Source organism: Gracilinanus agilis, chromosome 4 (genome assembly GCF_016433145.1).
Source record: "Gracilinanus agilis isolate LMUSP501 chromosome 4, AgileGrace, whole genome shotgun sequence".
Lineage (NCBI taxonomy): Eukaryota > Metazoa > Chordata > Mammalia > Didelphimorphia > Didelphidae > Gracilinanus > Gracilinanus agilis.
In genome coordinates this window covers 394,123,240-394,140,567 of record NC_058133.1, presented here as the reverse complement: position 1 = coordinate 394,140,567, position 17,328 = coordinate 394,123,240, and the positions used below count along the sequence as shown (strand labels likewise).

The 17,328-nt window shown below is 36.1% G+C and overlaps 1 protein-coding gene across 1 annotated transcript in view; it reads right to left on the bottom strand.

Moving 5' to 3' along the window:
• Positions 1-17,328, bottom strand: part of PDE7B (phosphodiesterase 7B) — a 295,299-nt gene that overhangs the window by 190,384 nt on the left and 87,587 nt on the right. The window lies entirely within an intron of this gene.

The window sequence follows — 17,328 nt, the reverse complement described above, 5'->3', positions numbered from 1 at the left end:
CTTCCTCCACTCTCTGTGGTAATGGGGGCTCACAGGCAGCTTTAAGTTGCAGTTTGGGCACATGAACTTGAAAACCTTTGCCAAAACTGGTCTAGATTATAGTTTCTAAGTCTCTTTCATGCAAATCATAGAAGGAAGATAAGTGGCTTGAGGCAGTTAGATGACATAGTGTAGAAAGAGCTAGAATTGGCATCAGGAATATTGACTTCAAATCCTTTCCTAGATACTTGCTAGTTGGTAATTTCCTCATCTGTAAAATGAGGATAATAAAACACTAAGCTTACAGGGTTTTGTGGAGTCCAAATAAAATAGTCTATGCAAACTATTAGCAATAATTATTAATATATTTCAATGTTATCCTTTCTTTATCAGGAATCAGTGTGGTGTCATAGAAAATGGCATCAAGGGATCTGAGTTTGAGTTCTGACTTTGCTGTTTACTACCCATGTGACCCTGGTCAATTTCCTTCATTTTTTTGGATTAAAGTTTTCTGATTTATAAAAGGAGACAATTGAGCTGGGTAATTTCTAAGGTTCTTTACAGTAATACAGCATCCTGTGATAATGGAGCTAAGATTAGGCATTGCCTCTATATGAGCACTGAGATATTAATGTAATGGCATATAGAAAAGTGAATGCAGTTTTTCATATGAGTTGGTTAACTGATGATCACCTAAAAGATAAAGTCCAAACTCCTTCACTTTGCATTCAAATTTATATATTAAACATGTCTTTACATATTTCTCTTTATCTTCGATAATTCTCTTACTTGAATTCTTCTCTTCCAGCCAACCTGGTGACATTCCTCAAACATATCAAACATATCATGGTTTTTTATCCTCACTCATATTGTTTCTCCTGTCTGGAATTCCACTTGTCTGAATATTATCCATTTTTAAGGCCCAGCTCATTTAGCATTTGTCAGATGCTTCATCATACTCTTATTTGTCCTTTTACATATGTTGTATTCATTCCTATCTAGATTGTAAGCTCCTAAGGGCAGAGGGCATTGTTTCATACTTCTTTGTAACCCTAGCACCTAGGACAGCACCTTACAAAGCTCCACAAATGAAAGATAGCTGATGATAATGTATTTATTTTATTGTATTCTTTTTTGTATCAATAACTATGAGAATTCTAAATCAAATGATAAATTCTATAAGTACAATTTGAAATAGCCATAAGAATCTAGGATGATATGATTTCATAGACTATTTCTCTCTCTCTCTCTGTCTCTCTGTCTCTCTCTCTCCTTCCCTACATCCTTCCTTTATTCCTCACTCTGTAAAATATATCTTAGCTTGAAATCATATCTAAACACTGAAAGAATTTTTACTTTTTCTATAAAGATCATAGAGAGATTTTATCCATAGCATATTGTTAACTTAGGAGACTTCTCTTTTAACAATTTATCTAATAATTTTGAAACTCAATTTCTTTGTGTGCAAAATAAGGTCAGTTGTAGTAGAGGATCTTTAATGTCCTTTCTAGCTCTAAATCTAGTATTTATGACACTATTAAAACAAAGAATCATAATTCTAGCACTGAAAAGGACCTAGGAAATTAGCTAGTTCAATCCTTTAATTCATAAATAGGGAAAATCAAGTTGCAGAAAGATTTACTGTTTGCAAAACAATATAGCTTGTTACTGCTAAGACAAGAACAGAACATGGGGATTGTGAATGAAAAATAAATATATTGACAACTACATGGCTCTTCTCCCCTAGATGGAGATTAGAAAAGTTGCCTGGAAAATTTTACTAAAGGAACTTCTATGCTACGTTATTGCTATGAGCGAGGTATTTGACAACATTTATCATGACATACTTATAGAAAAGATGGAGAAATATGTTCTGGATAAATATTAGTGAAATCACAGATAGTTGGAGAATACCACACCAAATAAGCACTTCATCCTGGTAAGTTTCTAGTGGAGTGACTAAAAACTCTGCACGTAGTTCTGGTTATCATATTTACCAATAACTTATATAAAGACAAAAAAGAATTCTTATCAAATTTATAGATTCAATAAAATTGGGAAGGAGAGGTAATGTATTGGATAGCAAAATCAGAATTAAAAAATTCTGGGTAGCTCAGTGGATTGAAAGTCAGGCCTAGAGACGGGAGGTCCTAGGTTAAAATCTGGCCTCAGACACTTCCCAGCTGTGTGACCCTGGGCAAGTCACTTGACCCCCATTGCCCACCCTTACCACTCTTCCACCAAGGAGCCAATACACAGAAGTTAAAAAAATAAAATAAAATAAAAAGCTAGGCAGGCTGGAATGGTATTAAAACGATGTAAAACTTAATGTAGAGTGGATTTCTGTTCTCCTTCAAATATCTATGCTTTTGCTCGCTTCATCTTCTCTGATTGGAACCTATTTTCCATTTCTTCCAGTTGACTCTGATTGAAGAATCTATCTTCCCCCAAGAATATACTCAGATATTACATCCCAGTTTGGCTGGTTTGACATAAGGATGAGGAATTAGTTTGGAGTCATATTATAGAAGGCTCTGAATGTCAGGATCAGGCTAGAAATTATTTCGATGAGGTTGCCATTGCCAGAACACTTCTGGAATTTCTTTCAAAATCTTTGACACATGTCTGAATATCTTAAATAGTGACAACCTTTCAGGGTGGGCTTGATTTTTAGAAATGACTCAAAATTGTTGTGTAGTATTTTGGGGAAAAAACCTCTAGGGCTTTAATCTTTATTGAGGCACTAAATAGAAACATAATACTGCATAAATTATTTTACTCCCCATCTTAGTTTCCTCATCCATAACATAATTAGGTTGGTCTAAATAATAATTTAATCTAATCTAATAAACAATGCAATGTCTGTTCTAGTTATAATAATCCAGTTCTGTGATTCCTTTTCTCATGGTACTTTGTCTGGCCTTCTCCTTTACACTTAACACACTTTTCATTATATCTTTTTAAAAAAATTTAAATTTAAATTAAAAACTTTAAATTAAATTACATTTAGAAAAATTAAATTTAAATTAAAAATAAAATTTTAAAATAATTTCTTAATTTTGGTCTTAGAATTAATAATTCTATATATTGGTTCCATGGCCCAAGAGCAGTAAGGCCTAGACAATGAGAGTTAAGTGACTTGTCTAATGTCACATAGCTAAGACCCATCTGAGGTCAGATTTGAACCCCAGACATCCCATCTTTAGGCCTAGCTTTCAATCAACTGAGCCACCTCATTATTCCGCTCCCCCATTATATCTTAATGATTAAGCTCCTTGAGGTCAGATATATTGTTATTTTTCATTTCTGCTTTCCCATTGTCTAGCTCAATGTCTTTAATGTGATAAACATTAAAAATATTTATTGAGTTAAATTGCTCCTCCAGATAACTATTTTGAAGGGGAAAATATCCATTTGGATTAATTATGTTATGTTTGCGAATACATCTGAAATTTTCATTTATAATCCTAACTTTTTTTTCTCCTGGCACATGGAAATCAGGAAGTATTTTAAATAAAGTTGAAAGAAACTAAAAGGCATGTTTGATGACTTTAATAAAATTGTTTGACAAAATTTGACATTGCAATTTTATTTAGTAAGTGAGTATAACAACAGGAGCTGTATCTTCCCGAGTACTCACTAAAGGAGTTACTATTTACTTCTAAAAAGCAACATGACATTCAATTAAATTCAACATGCAGTTATTATGCACTTGGTATGTACAAGAAATAGTACTAGTAGCTAGAGATAGAAAAACAAAAATGAAAATCCTCTCCCCCAAAGAACTTATATTCCTATTGAAGGAGGGGGGCAGCACAGATATAGATAAGGAAACGAGCAGTATGTACAAAGAAAACTCAAAGCAATCTGGAATTATGCCCAGAGACTTACAAAATTGTATATACCCTCCTACCCAGCAATACCACAGTTTGGTCTGTATTTCAAGATGATTAAGGAAAAGAACCAACATGTTCTAAAATATTTATAGCAGCTTCTTTGTGATGGCAAAGAACTGAAAATTGAGGGAATGCCCATTGTTTGGGAAATGGCTGAACAAGTTGTGGCATATGATTGTGATAGAGTACTACTGTGCTGTAAAAAATGAGGAGGAGGTTAATGAAGAGAAGTAGGGAAAGATGTACATGAAATTATGAAAAGCAAAATGAGTAGAACCAAGTGAATACTATACACTGCTACAGAATTAGTGTCTGAAGAATAACCTGAGAATGTCCACCTTCAGAAAAAGGACAGATTAATAGAAATATAAAAATCATAGTTTCCATATACATTAAGAACAAAAAAACCAAACCAAAACCAAAACACCTCTTACCTTTTGTCTTAGAATTAATAGGAGTGTGGATTCCAAGACAAAGAGTGGGGGTTGGGGGGAGGCGCAGCTAGATGGCTCAGTTAGATGGCTCAGTGGATTAAGAGCCAGGCCTAGAGATGGGAGGTCCTAGGTTCAAATCTTGCCTCAGACACTGCTAGCTGTGTGACCCTGGGCAAGTCACTTAACCCCCTTTGCCTAGCCTTTACTGCTCTTCTGCCTTAGAATCAATATTGATTCTAAGATGGAAGACTATTGGGATGGACCATTATCACTGGCTCAGATGGAGTGTAAACATTTTGAAGCATTGTGTCTATACTGTTTCACTATAGCTGTAATAAGATCTTCACTTCTCCTGACCTAAATTCTTGGGCTTTCAGAAGCAAGGAATAAATGACGTAGAACTGGTGAGTGGGCTCCATTGGATTTGCAGGAGACTTCCTGGACAAATGTTTTCTTCTTGGAGGCAATTGGCAAGACTGCTTTCGATCATCCAGAGCCAGCTGTGTTCACTAAACAGCTTTACCATATGAAAAAAAGCCTATAAATATTTCCCAATGTTAAGGAAATAATTTGGGTTTCTTTTCAACCATAGTCCACAGTGCATGTGGCAAGTTCTTTCTGGCCTCCAGCTTCTTCTTAGTCTTTTTTTTTCCTGGCTTGCTCTATCTTGGATGCAGAGCTAGGGGCTGAAGAAAATAATTTCTTTAATAGGTCTGCTGCCTTCTGTTCTTCTTTACTACTTCTTAATTTTATTTTTACATGGTAAACCTGGCTTTATAACCCTTTTATGGGAAAATGCAAAAATTATACATACACTACTATTTTTTATAGTACTTTACGTCTCTAAGAACACTATAAACATGAAGTGCTTAAATTTCTCTACCGTTGTCCTGGAAAGGTCTTTAAAAATATTAATGGAATCTATTTACAAATGCCTCAGCTCTCTCTCCTGTCCCTACATCATAGAAGGCAGATATGATATATCTGGGAGACAGATATGTATATGTATATGAAGACTACATCTTTTGTGTTTCCATTTTTCAGTTCATTCTCTGGAGGTGACATTCACTAGGTATTTTTCAATTCTGTAGCTCTATCAGTGGTTCCCAAACTTTTTTGGCCTACCACCCCCTTTCCAGAAAAAATATTACTTAGCTCCCTGGAAATTAATTTTTAAAAATTTTAATAGCAATTAATAAGGAAAGATAAATGCACCTGTGGCCATCACTGCCTTACTGGATCACTACAGCACCCACCAGGGGGTGGTAGTGCCCACTTTGGGAATCACTGTTCTATATAATGTTCTATTGGTTCTGCTCATTTCACTATTCATTGTCCCTTGTAATTCTTTCTAAGTTTTTAAAAAAAATTAACCTGCTCATCATTTCTTATGATTTAGTAGTATTCCATCACAATCATATACCACAATTTGTTTAACTATTTTCTAATTGATGGGCATCCCCTCAGATTCCAGTTCTATACCACTACAAAGAGAATTGCTTTAATGTCCAGGAGGGGTCTTAAGCATCATTTTTTTGTAAAGAGAGAAAGAACTTATGAGAATAGAACAGTAAAGACTAGTATCAAAAAAGACTCTTGGCAAAGAAGTCCAAGTGAGTATTAAAGAATTCTGCATGCTCAGTTTCTTTATTCTTAATATTCATTCATTCAATAACTATCTATGGAAGCAACAGAACACATTCCAAAGCTTTGAATAACTAATCTAACTAGATCTATTCACTCTTCTCTCATCACTGCATTCTTATGGGCTATATAGTCCTACACAGTATGAAACATTCTCTGCATTTTTATGTGTTTTTTATATAAAATATTATACTTTGCAAAGGTCTGTATTCTCTGTTAGATTGCAAACTACTTGACAACAGGCATCAATTTTTTTACTCTTCCTCAAAACATTTACAGCAGTGTTCTGCACCTAATGGGTAGTAAGCTAATGTGATTATTACTATTGGTTTAATAAGTAGGGTTGAATAGATACATGAAACAACCACAGTGTCACAGAAAGGTCTAAAGTACAGACCGGGGAATAGTGGGGAAGGAAAGGAGATCAGATTATAGGCTAAAAAGCAGAAGAAAACAGAGGAAAAAGAAAGAGAAAAGACAAAAGCATGTCCAAAAGTTATTATACATAATACTTATTGGTCCTAGTAGTGCAGAACTGCAATCAACTTGATGCTACAATATTTCTCTATAGTTGCCAACCCCCCCACCCCAATTTCCAACCTGACATATTCTAAAGGCTCTGCAGACCTTGCCCTTGAAATTGCTGTTCTTTTTTCCTTCTTATTAAATCATATTTTAAAATTCCTCTGCTTTACTAAGCTAGTTTCCTCCTTATTATATGGAAATTTCATTATAACATCTCATTTCTAACATATACACTGGAACCTTGTTATAACATAGCTTAACCTATAGTCATTAAATGGATTTTTCCTTGACCTGAATCAAGAGGGCTTAGCTGCTGAAGGACCAGAAGACTTCCTTGAATGAATGATATGGGGAGAGAGAAAGAGGGAGGAAGAAAAGATAAAGAAGAGGAAGATAAAGGAGAGGAGGGCAGAGAGAAAAAGAGTTAGAAACAGAGACTTAGAGGACTTAGAGAGAGAGAGAGACAGACAAACAGACAGACAGACAGACAGATAGGCAGAAAGAGGCTATACCACCTATCAAGCCATCTTGTGGCATCATCTCTGAGGCCAGTAAGTTTTCAGCTGATTGACTGGCAGCTGTTTTACTCTCTCAAGCCATAAGGATATTATTCAGCACCAAATTTCTAAATGATGCCCTTTTGTACCCCCCTCCTCCAAAAGGAAAAGCAGCTCCAGGAGGATTTCACTTATTACTGGAGAGTAATTTATGCACAGAGAGAATTAAAATGTCATCATCAAAAGGATTGCCAGACTTTCCAGATTGTGAGGAAGTGAAAGATGACTGGGCCAGGTGGGATCAGGAGAATGACTTATTTTCATGCTTGAAGAATTGGTACTGCTTTGTAAGGGAATGAGGACATATGGTGGGGCATAAAGTTTTGAAGTTGCCCACAGATACTCTAGTTCCTTAGAGCTTTCTCCTTTAAGGCAGAGAAACAGCTCTAGGCCATAATCAGGTTTTGGCTAGACTGGATCTTTTGAAGCTACTAGTTCTGGTCAAAGATTAAGGTTTGGTGTTTGGTAATATGAAGGTTTGGGAGGGTCTATTCCAAAAACCAGGCATAGAGGACTCCAGATCAAAGAAGTGGTTTAAAACTTTTCTTACCCTAATTCTGATTAGGTCAAAAGGTTCCTTATTCTAGTTGGATCTAGGGCTAAAAGGCTAGAAATACTAAAAGTGTTCCATTAAGCCAGATTCTTAGCCTGAGATCCATGAACTTAAAAAAAATTATAATTGTGTTTCAATATAATTGGTTTCTTTTGAAATCCTTTGAAAAATGAATTTTAAATTATTATTTGAGGAGGGATTCATAAGCTTTGCCAGAATACTAAAGGATTCCATGACACAAGGACAGATTAAGAACCCCTAGTTTAATTTGATAGGAACCTGGAACTTTTCAATTCCTTTATATTTGTTGAATGAGTTGAAGAATGAGTGAATGAATTCAATTGTAACTCCTCGGTCATCTCAAGGCTCATACTACCACAAGATTTAGAGGATAAACAGAGGCCCCAATTGACCAGGCAATGCCAGGTATTGTCAAGTATTACCAGGCATCACAGCTGATAACCTTTTGCAATAGCATTAGGTTCAAAAGCTCCATGTGGAAACCATATGATCATGGGAATCTTCTCTGAGTTTTTCCTTTCTCTGTCTTTTTACCACAAATCATTTAAGATAGATATTTCTTGGGAGCTCTTCCCACCCATCCATCCATTACTTTCTACTGAGACCAAATAGAACTGTCCCTTCAAGGCACTTGTCTTTGTCAAAGTGATCACACTCTGGCTGAGACTGTTGGGAAAGTGGAATGCCCTGTCATGAAAATGGCATGGATATCAGCCACAGTGAGCCACTCTAGAGCACTGCTGGGAATGGGACAGGAAGGTCACCCTTCCTGATACCTGAAAAGCGTCTGCTTCCACCTCCTGCATTGCGGGTATCACTGCACATGGTCAGGGCAATGGGGCAAAAGGGATCACTCTGGCTCTTCATGTGCCAAGATGAGGAAAATCAACGTCAGGGCCCAAAGGATGGAACTGCTGGGGATAAAAGGTTACTAAACATTAACAATCACTCCATGGTGTAGTAGAGGTAAGAATATGAGAAGAAACCTACAAGGAAGAAAGGGAAAAGAAATAGGAATCTCCTTTCTACATCCTAGAGAAAAAAATCTAAGGGAAAGTTAACCACACATAACTTTGATAGATGTGATCCATTTTACTTCCTTGTTGCAAATGGTAGATCTGAGGAAATAATGTTTCCCAGAAGTAAATATGTTTATGCTAGCTCTAACCTTAAGCAAGACACATAATTTCTCTTAGCCTCAATTTCTTGATCTGTAAAAAAAAACAGTTTTATATCAGTTGATCTCAACCGTCCTAATCTGATCTCTGATAAATTCTAATTCCAAGATTTCCTTTCTTGGCTTCATGAATGTGAGAACTGGTTAAGCTCCTGTTCTTTCTTTTTTCCATCAGTGAAAGAAACATCTTGTTTCTTACAAGTTAATGTCTCATTCATATGAGTGGCAGCAGCTCTTACAGAGCACCACTTAATTCACTGGAAGAGAGAATTTGCTAATTGGTATTGCATTCTACTTCCAGAGTTTTGCCTCACGGAGGCAAACTATTGACTCCCACGGAGTCATTTATTCATCTTGGGAACAGGTCAATTTTAATAACAATATTTGGTATTTCTGTAGTGGTTTTCTTCCTAGGACCTATAATACTGTAATGACACCACCTCAGTAATTCCAACAATATCTCCATGACGTAGGTACGAACAGCAGCCCTGCTTTTATAGCTACAGACATGTAGTTCCACAGAAGGGGAACTTATCAGATGTTTCAGTACCTCACAGAACATAGTGAGATAGCCTGGCCTGGTATTGCCATCGACACCAACAATTGCATGGCATTTGCCTGTCCACAGAGAGAGGCATCGTGGTTCAGGTACCAGCTTTGGGGAGAATGTCCTTCCAGTTTCCATTCTTTTTGAGATGGTTTTGTTTCTGGGCTGCTCATTTAGCTCTCCAACATTCATTTGGCAATCCTTATTTGCAAACTGTTGTGTTTGGTGATGTGGAAGAAACACAGAGCTAACTACTCCATAACACCTGCCCTCATGAGGGCTTAGGTCTTTTTGATAGATGGAAGAAGGGGAAGAAAACTAGATATTCTAGATGAAGAAGATTTCTCTTGTCTTATAAAAATTGGTCCTAAATCCCCAAGAGGGCTATAATCAAGGGCATTAGTCTTTGAAGTCCACGTACTTGGGACTATTTTGGTATACACCCTCATCCAAAAGATTGCTTTAGAAGTGACTATTATTATTATTATTATTATTATTGTTATTAATGTTATTTTAGCTCAGCATGTTTGGATGAATTAAGTTGGAGTTGATAACCTTGGCATTTGGCTAAATAATGCCTGTCTGATTTTCTTTCCACCTTAAGCTAGATAAAGAAGCAATGTGGAACCATGGAACAAGCTTTGGCTCTGGAGTCAGAGGACCTGGGATCAACCTATATGACCTTGGTCAGGTCAATGAACTTCCTTGGGCTACAGTTTCTTCTTTTGAACAATCAGGCAAGGATTGGGCTAGATTACTCTTGATATCACCTTTGATCTCTAGAGCTATGATTCTGAGTGTCAGGAAGCTAGAATCTTCTAGGGATTTAAATTACTCATTCAAGGAAAAATAAGGCTTTGTAAATGAAAATCAAAACAGAAAATTACACTCTAGCCAAATGTCATGAAATCTTTTCACAGTGCAACACTAGAAGATTTATTTAGGAATATTGTACTTATCTCCATAATTCAGAAAAGTGGTTTATTTGGGGAAACAAAATGGTACGATTTTGGACATGGTGCCTGATGTCCTACGTTGTAACCCTCAACCACTAAAACACTGAAATATGCAATAGATGTATAAAGTATTTTAAGTTACTTAACGAATATTTAGCTAAGATATATTCCCTTCTTTCCTTCTCCCTTATAATTTGGTAATTCTACACTTTATATAAATAATAATAATGATGATGATTTTAGTGGTAAAATATAAAGTTTTTGAATTCTAAATATGATCCTGGGAAAGTGTCATAGATTGAAAATTAGGAGACCTGGGTTCAAGTCTCAATTCTAATTCTTGCTACCAGTGTGACCTTGGGTAAACCACTTAAAGTCTCTGGACCTAACTTTTCCTCATCTCTTAAATGGTTCTATAAAGACTGAATCTTTTCCATTTATTCAACAATAGCTAAATGACTACTATGAGACAAACTGTGCTAGACTACAAAGAAAAAGTCAAAATAATTCCTGCCTTCAAGTAGTTTATGTTGCATTGGGGAGAAACAACATGGCAGGCCTTGATCTTCTCAGTCATCTTTGCAACTGGCAACAATATGTTTGTATTCTGTCTTTCCTAAGCCAGCACTGGGATCCTTTGAATCCCACCAGATGCATCCCAGCCTTGTGGCTGGAACAATTTAAGTCACTCAGTACAAAAGGATGTAATATTATAGAAAAATCCAGAAGGAGCCAAGGGTTAGATTTCCCTCACTTAATGGCTTTAAGCAGAGGCTGAAAGAAAGAGGTATCCACTGTCAGTGATATTGTAAAAGGGATTTTTGTACAGGTATTGATGGATCAAAACAGCCTCTGGGTTCCCTTCAAACTTGGAGACTAGGAAAACCTATATTCCTATGAAGATATTTGGAGCAGTTTACACAATGTAATTTCCCCAAGGGTAGAGACCATGCCTTCTTCATTTCTTCCCAGCTTTAGCACTGAGCCTAGCATATATAGTATATACTTAAAAATGTTTCTGTGGTTGAATGCTGAAAGAAGAAATGAAACTGTATGGTACCACCTCATTCATTGGACATTCATTCATTTTTTTATTCAGTTCCTTCAATAATCATTTATTAAATACCTGTTGTGGGGAGTATATTCTGGGAAAAATACAAAGCAATGGCATACTGCCCCTGCCCTTGTGGAGTTTATAGTCTAGTAGGAGATAAGACACAGATTTAATTGTAATTATTCAAAATTACATAAGTACATTAGAGAGAGTTGAAACAAAGTTTTATGTGAGATTTAAGGGGGGGAAGTAGTTATTGATGAGGGGATTTTCAAAAGATGAGGAAGTGAAATACTCAGATTGCCCCTCTCAAATAATTAATAGAAGTAAATTATCCTGCTAATTAAAGCTTATCCTGAATTTGGGATTTAAGGATGGAAATTATTCTACAATTCTATAATTTCTTAGCTAGTAACAGCTAGCATTTTTATATCACTTTGTAAGAATATATGCTATTTTATATCTATATCTATATTTTATATTACATATAAATGTATATACATTTATCTGTATAGAATTTATAAATATCTATCTATCTATATATGTATTATGTAAATAAATAAATTTTTATCCTCACAATAGCCCTGGGGGCTACACATTATTATTCTCATTTTAAAGATAAATGAACTAAGGCTAAGTGAGGGTAAAGGACTTGATCTTGGTCACAGAGCTAGGAAGTGTCGGAGTTAGGATATGAATTCACGTATCCCTGACTCTAAGTCAAATACTCTATCTCCTAAGCCACCAGGTTATCTGCCTTTTCAGAGCTAATGAATGACGAGCATAACTTTTTTCTTAGTCATCACTAGGATCATTAGTTATTGCATTGCATTATAATATAGAGAAACCTTTGGCTATTACTGAAGCTGTTTGTACCTACTCTGGGTGATCTCATAATGCTGTACTTTTTGAGTTCTTGGATGCTTTATTTTAGTTTTTCTGTCTCCTCTCTAGCTGTTTGATCATCAGTAGCTTCTTCTTGCTGCTCTCAGTGTGTTTGCCAATAACAATTCTTTCATCCCTTGAGTCTACTGCTTTGTCTCTGCTGGGAGGCAGGGATAGCCAAGCTTTGTATAATTTCTTTCTTTCTTTCTTTCTTTCTTTCTTTCTTTCTTTCTTTCTTTCTTTCTTTCTTTCTTTTTTTCTTTCATCAATACTGTGTATTGGCTCTAAAGTAGAAGGCGGCTAGGCAATGGGGGTTAAATTACTTGTCCAAGGTCACACAGCTGAGAAATGTCTGTGGTCAGATTTGAACCCACAACCTCCCATCTCCAGGCCTGACTCTCCATCCACTGAGCCACCTAGGTGCCTCCATAGAATTGTTTCTAAAAATGGGTATTCAAAAGGTTTTGAGGGAGGACTTGTAGGCTTCTCCTACAGAGTTAGTTAAATATGCTTGAGTACATACACAAAGTGAGGTAATTTGACTTCTCTACTACTCTTTCCTCTTATATGGGAGTCTATGACTAGTATAGATGCTGCCAAAACTCTAACCAAATAAATAAACAGGGGCTTATTGTATATATTTTCTACAAGATGGAAAAGATCTTTGTAAAGACTTATCCAAGTCTTTAAGGAACTCAGAAATAAATCATCAACTCTGTATGTGTTTTATGTTTAGGCCTCTCAGTGGCAGAATAGAAAAAGCACCTGTCCTGGAATCAGAAAGACTTGAGTTCAAATTCAGCCACAATCACTAGCTATATGATCCTGAGCAAATCTCTAAATTTCCATTTCTTCCATTGTAAAATGGGGAGAATAATAGTCCCTGCTAGAGAGACAGAACTGGAGTTGGGAGGTCCTGGTTCAAATTTGGCCTCAGACACTTCTCAGTGACCCTGGGCAATCACAACCCCCATTATGTAGCCCTTACTGCTCTTCTGCCTTAGAACCAATACACAGTATTGATTCTAAGATGGAAGGGGAAAAAAAGCACATGTTTTACAAAGTATTGTAAACACTGGGAAAAGACACAGTGCTTGGCATATAGTAGGTGGTATATGTAAATGTTAATTATGATGATGATATTGCATCCCATAATATACTGGAAAATACTGGAAAAGAGGAAAGGCCAATATTTCTAGACTAAATACATCATAAAGAAAAAAAAAGGAATCCACATGATGTAAATCATTGAAATTGAAATTAATATTCTAATTTTGGCTGGTTAATGAAACATCTATCAGTTATTGTTTTGAATCACAAAAGCAATGAAAAATGGAGGATATTTCTTTTTTGATACCATTGAGAAGAATGATTCAAACTTATTATTTTCTGCTTAACAAAAATGTTTTGTAGTTCTTTGCATTAGTGAAGAGTTTAATTACTTTGCCCTAATCATAATGCATACTAAGGTTTGTCATTGCTGCTGAAGGGGTCTATTTAGAAAATTGTTCATAGATCACACAAAAGCATTCCCAGAAATGACACAAATGTCAAAATCCTAAGTAAAAATGTTCAAGCATTGCAATGAGAATGGAAGGTATCTGAGAATCTGGATCATACTTTTCACTGGCAGAGAGAAAAGTTGTCAAAATACCTCTGTTTCTGTCTTTTGTAGTTGACTGTCTCTGTGTGTGTCTGTGTCTGTCTGTCTGTCTGTCTCTCTCTCTCTGTGTCTCTCTCTCAGCTTTTCTCCTCTTTCTTCCTCTCTCTCCACAACCTTTTTCCTTTCTCCACTATCCACTTTATATACTTGATTTTTCTTCCTTTCCCTTAGCAGTAATATATGACTTTGTTCACAGAAGGAAAGAGTCTTGGGAGCAACTTTCTATTTTGTCTCTACCTTTCCCCAGAAAGGTGAAAATTAGATATAGTGGATTAATCTTTCCTCTTCTGTTTTTAAAAAGAAATGTCTCTCAGGTGTTGTTGTCCTTTTGCTCTGCAGACTTTACCTTGGAACATTGTACTCTTCTTCCCTAAATCGGAGAACTGATTCATCTGGTCAGGTCACTTGTTTTCTAAAGACTGATAACTTGCACTTCAAAGAAAGGCACCCCCTCCCTTTTTTGCTATATCCTCAGACTATTGTGCAAGTCTGTACTAGCTGAAGAGTCCTTCCTGACCCCTGCAGTGAGCAGTATGTATATCCTGAAGCATGAGAGACTTGATGACGTCTATTGTGGTTTGCTAACTCCCAACAGGCTTGATTCTGCAGGCTTGAATCAGGGGAAAAAATCAAATCAACTTCAAGGGAAATTCTGCCCAAGTAAAGATTAGTAATAATAATATTGTGGAATTGGCTCCACTGTTACTTTTGGTCATAAAAATGCGGTGTGCATTATTAAAGCCCAATGACTTTATTTCCCTTGATCTTCTAGAATTCCATAGGTTCATAGCATCCCATTGCCCTTAATCCTACCTTAGGATTGCATTTTGTCAGCAAATATTCACAAGCAATTGGCTTGAATTCCTATTAATATGTGTGAACATCTGATGGTCAGATTTGGTTCTGGATTCATGGACAAACAATGAAGCATAAAACATGCTTTATAGTTCAAGACTTCAAAGAGAACAGATTTTCAGATGGAGGTTTAGCTGTCCAGAGTCTCTCTTCTGAGACCTGTAACTATTACACAATTATTCTCTTTTTTAAATTGCCCCATCTATACTGTTATGATAACAATACATTCTATCTGCATAATTTCACAGTGTTATTTTAAGGCTGAAAGGCAGCTTGGAGTAGAGGATAGAGAACCAATCAAGGAGCCAGGAAGTTCTGTATTGGAGTCTTGCTTCTAACACATATTGGCTGTGTGACCAAATTAATGAAAAAAAAATCTCAATTCCAGGCAAATTCCAGGCAATTCTCTGAGACTATAAAATTCAAAGAAATTGTTAGTCTGCATTTTGTAGAAGAAATTTTCATACCTGGTGTATCCCATATCAATAATATTACAAAGGAGAGGAAGGAGGAGAGAGAGGGAAGAGGGGAAAGAAGAAGGAAGGAGGAAAAGGAGGGAAGGAAGGGAAAAAGGAAGGTGAGAAAGGAGGGAAGGGAGGAAGGAAGAAGGGAAGGAAGAAGAGAGTGGAGGGAAGAGAGGGAGGAAAGAAGGAAGGAGCATGGAACACTAAAAAGGCCACAGGACTTGAGATCAAAAGACCTGGGTTGAAATATTGCCTATGATGCTTATTACAATACTTAGGTGTTATCAGTCAATCAATGCCCCCAAGACTCAGTTTCATCTATAAACTAAGGAGTCAGACTAGATCCCAGAGATTTCTTGTAGCTTAAATTAATGATTCAAAAATCCTAAGAAAGTAAGTAAAAGAAGAAAAGTATAAAGTTTTTGAATAGAATGCTCCTTAAACTTTAAGGATCTCAGAAGAAAGCAAGTTTCTAATTAGGTATAACTAACCCTAGATAAGAAATAAAGGAAAACTTGTATAACAGGTGATAGCTATCAAAAGTATTCTACAGTCACTGCTTCCAAGTACTGTAATCAAATTTCTTTGAACTTTAGAAAAAGGAATCCTTTGAGGGCAGACAGGAGAGGAATGAATTAACTAGATCTGTTTATTAATAATGTGATACACATTTTATAGAATGGGATTTTGAACAAAGCTTTGAATAGAAATATTCAGAGGAAATCTATGATTCAGGGGTGTTTCAACTCAAATTCTTATGGTGTGTGTATTTGAAAAGAAGACAATAAGATTTTCTAGTCTTCTGATTTATCTGATAGACTGGGAGCATGTCTATCCATAACTTGTGAAGAACCTATCATATTACTCAAACTCAGTACATGGACTCTATTCAAATAAAGAAATCTAGATGATTTTCATGGATTTCCCTTTTATTAACTAAATCTCTGGCAGGACTTATTCCCAAACTCCTGTACCATCACAGACAGGATGATGTAGTGGGAAGAGTAGTGGATTGTGAGTGAGAAGTCCTGAGATTTGAATATGGACTCTACCACTTACTTCCTGTTTTACCTTGGACCAATTACTTCCCTTTCTTTGGGCCTCAGTTGTCTTCATTTTCAACATGAAGAGGATGGACTAAATGTACCTAGAAAGCTCCTACCACCTCTAAATTCTACAAAACTAAATTTTATGCTGGTGGATTCCCATGGAGTAAGGGAAGGCTTTTGATTTGTCAGATGTGGGAATAAGAGGAGGAAACCAGACTTTCTGTTGTTACCATATCTCAGTTCAACTCCACAAGCTTTTATTAAGGTATACACTTTGTGCAAAGTACTGTGCCAGATATAGTTCATTTTTTATACCCTTGCCCTCTGACTTAATATCACTATTAAGTATTGGTTCCAAGGTAAAAGCTACGCAATTGGGGTTATGTGACTTGCCCAGAGTCATGCAGCTAGGATGTGTCTGAGCCAGAGACTAGGACTACCTGTCTCCAGGCTTGTCAATCAATCCACTGAGCCACCTGGATACCCCCAAGATATAGTTCTTAGGAAAATCATCTTTATCTTTAAGGAACATTATTACACTCTACTGGGTTACATCTAAGCTATTTTCATTTTCATTAAAGAGATAGTCAAAGAGGCAGACACTTATAAGATTTATTAATAATGAATCTAAGCTTTTATCTAATTTTGCTACACAGTTTACGTAGAGTAATTTATGGTTCTTAAATGATGTAATGATGGCTCAGCCTGCATACATGTAGGTTTTTTTAGAAAGAAAAAATGGAAAAGACCCATATTTTTGTCATTGACTATTGTAAGCTTCTAAAACAAACATTTGTGTTAGTTCTGCATATGTTACATCAAAGTTAACATCATTTGTGTTTCTGCTTCTTTCAAAAACACACTGTAAAATTTGGCATCTGTGAACCATACGTCTTTTTTTCCCTGACTCTTTGTGAGATTGCATTAGTTATTTGAACCCCATGTGTAAGTCACTAATCCAAAGTCACTGTTCCTCCACCTAAAAAATGGGATAACACCATTTGTCACCTCCCTGAAGTGAAAGGTCATATCCAGAATAGAGAATTAGTACTAAGATGAACACTTTGAG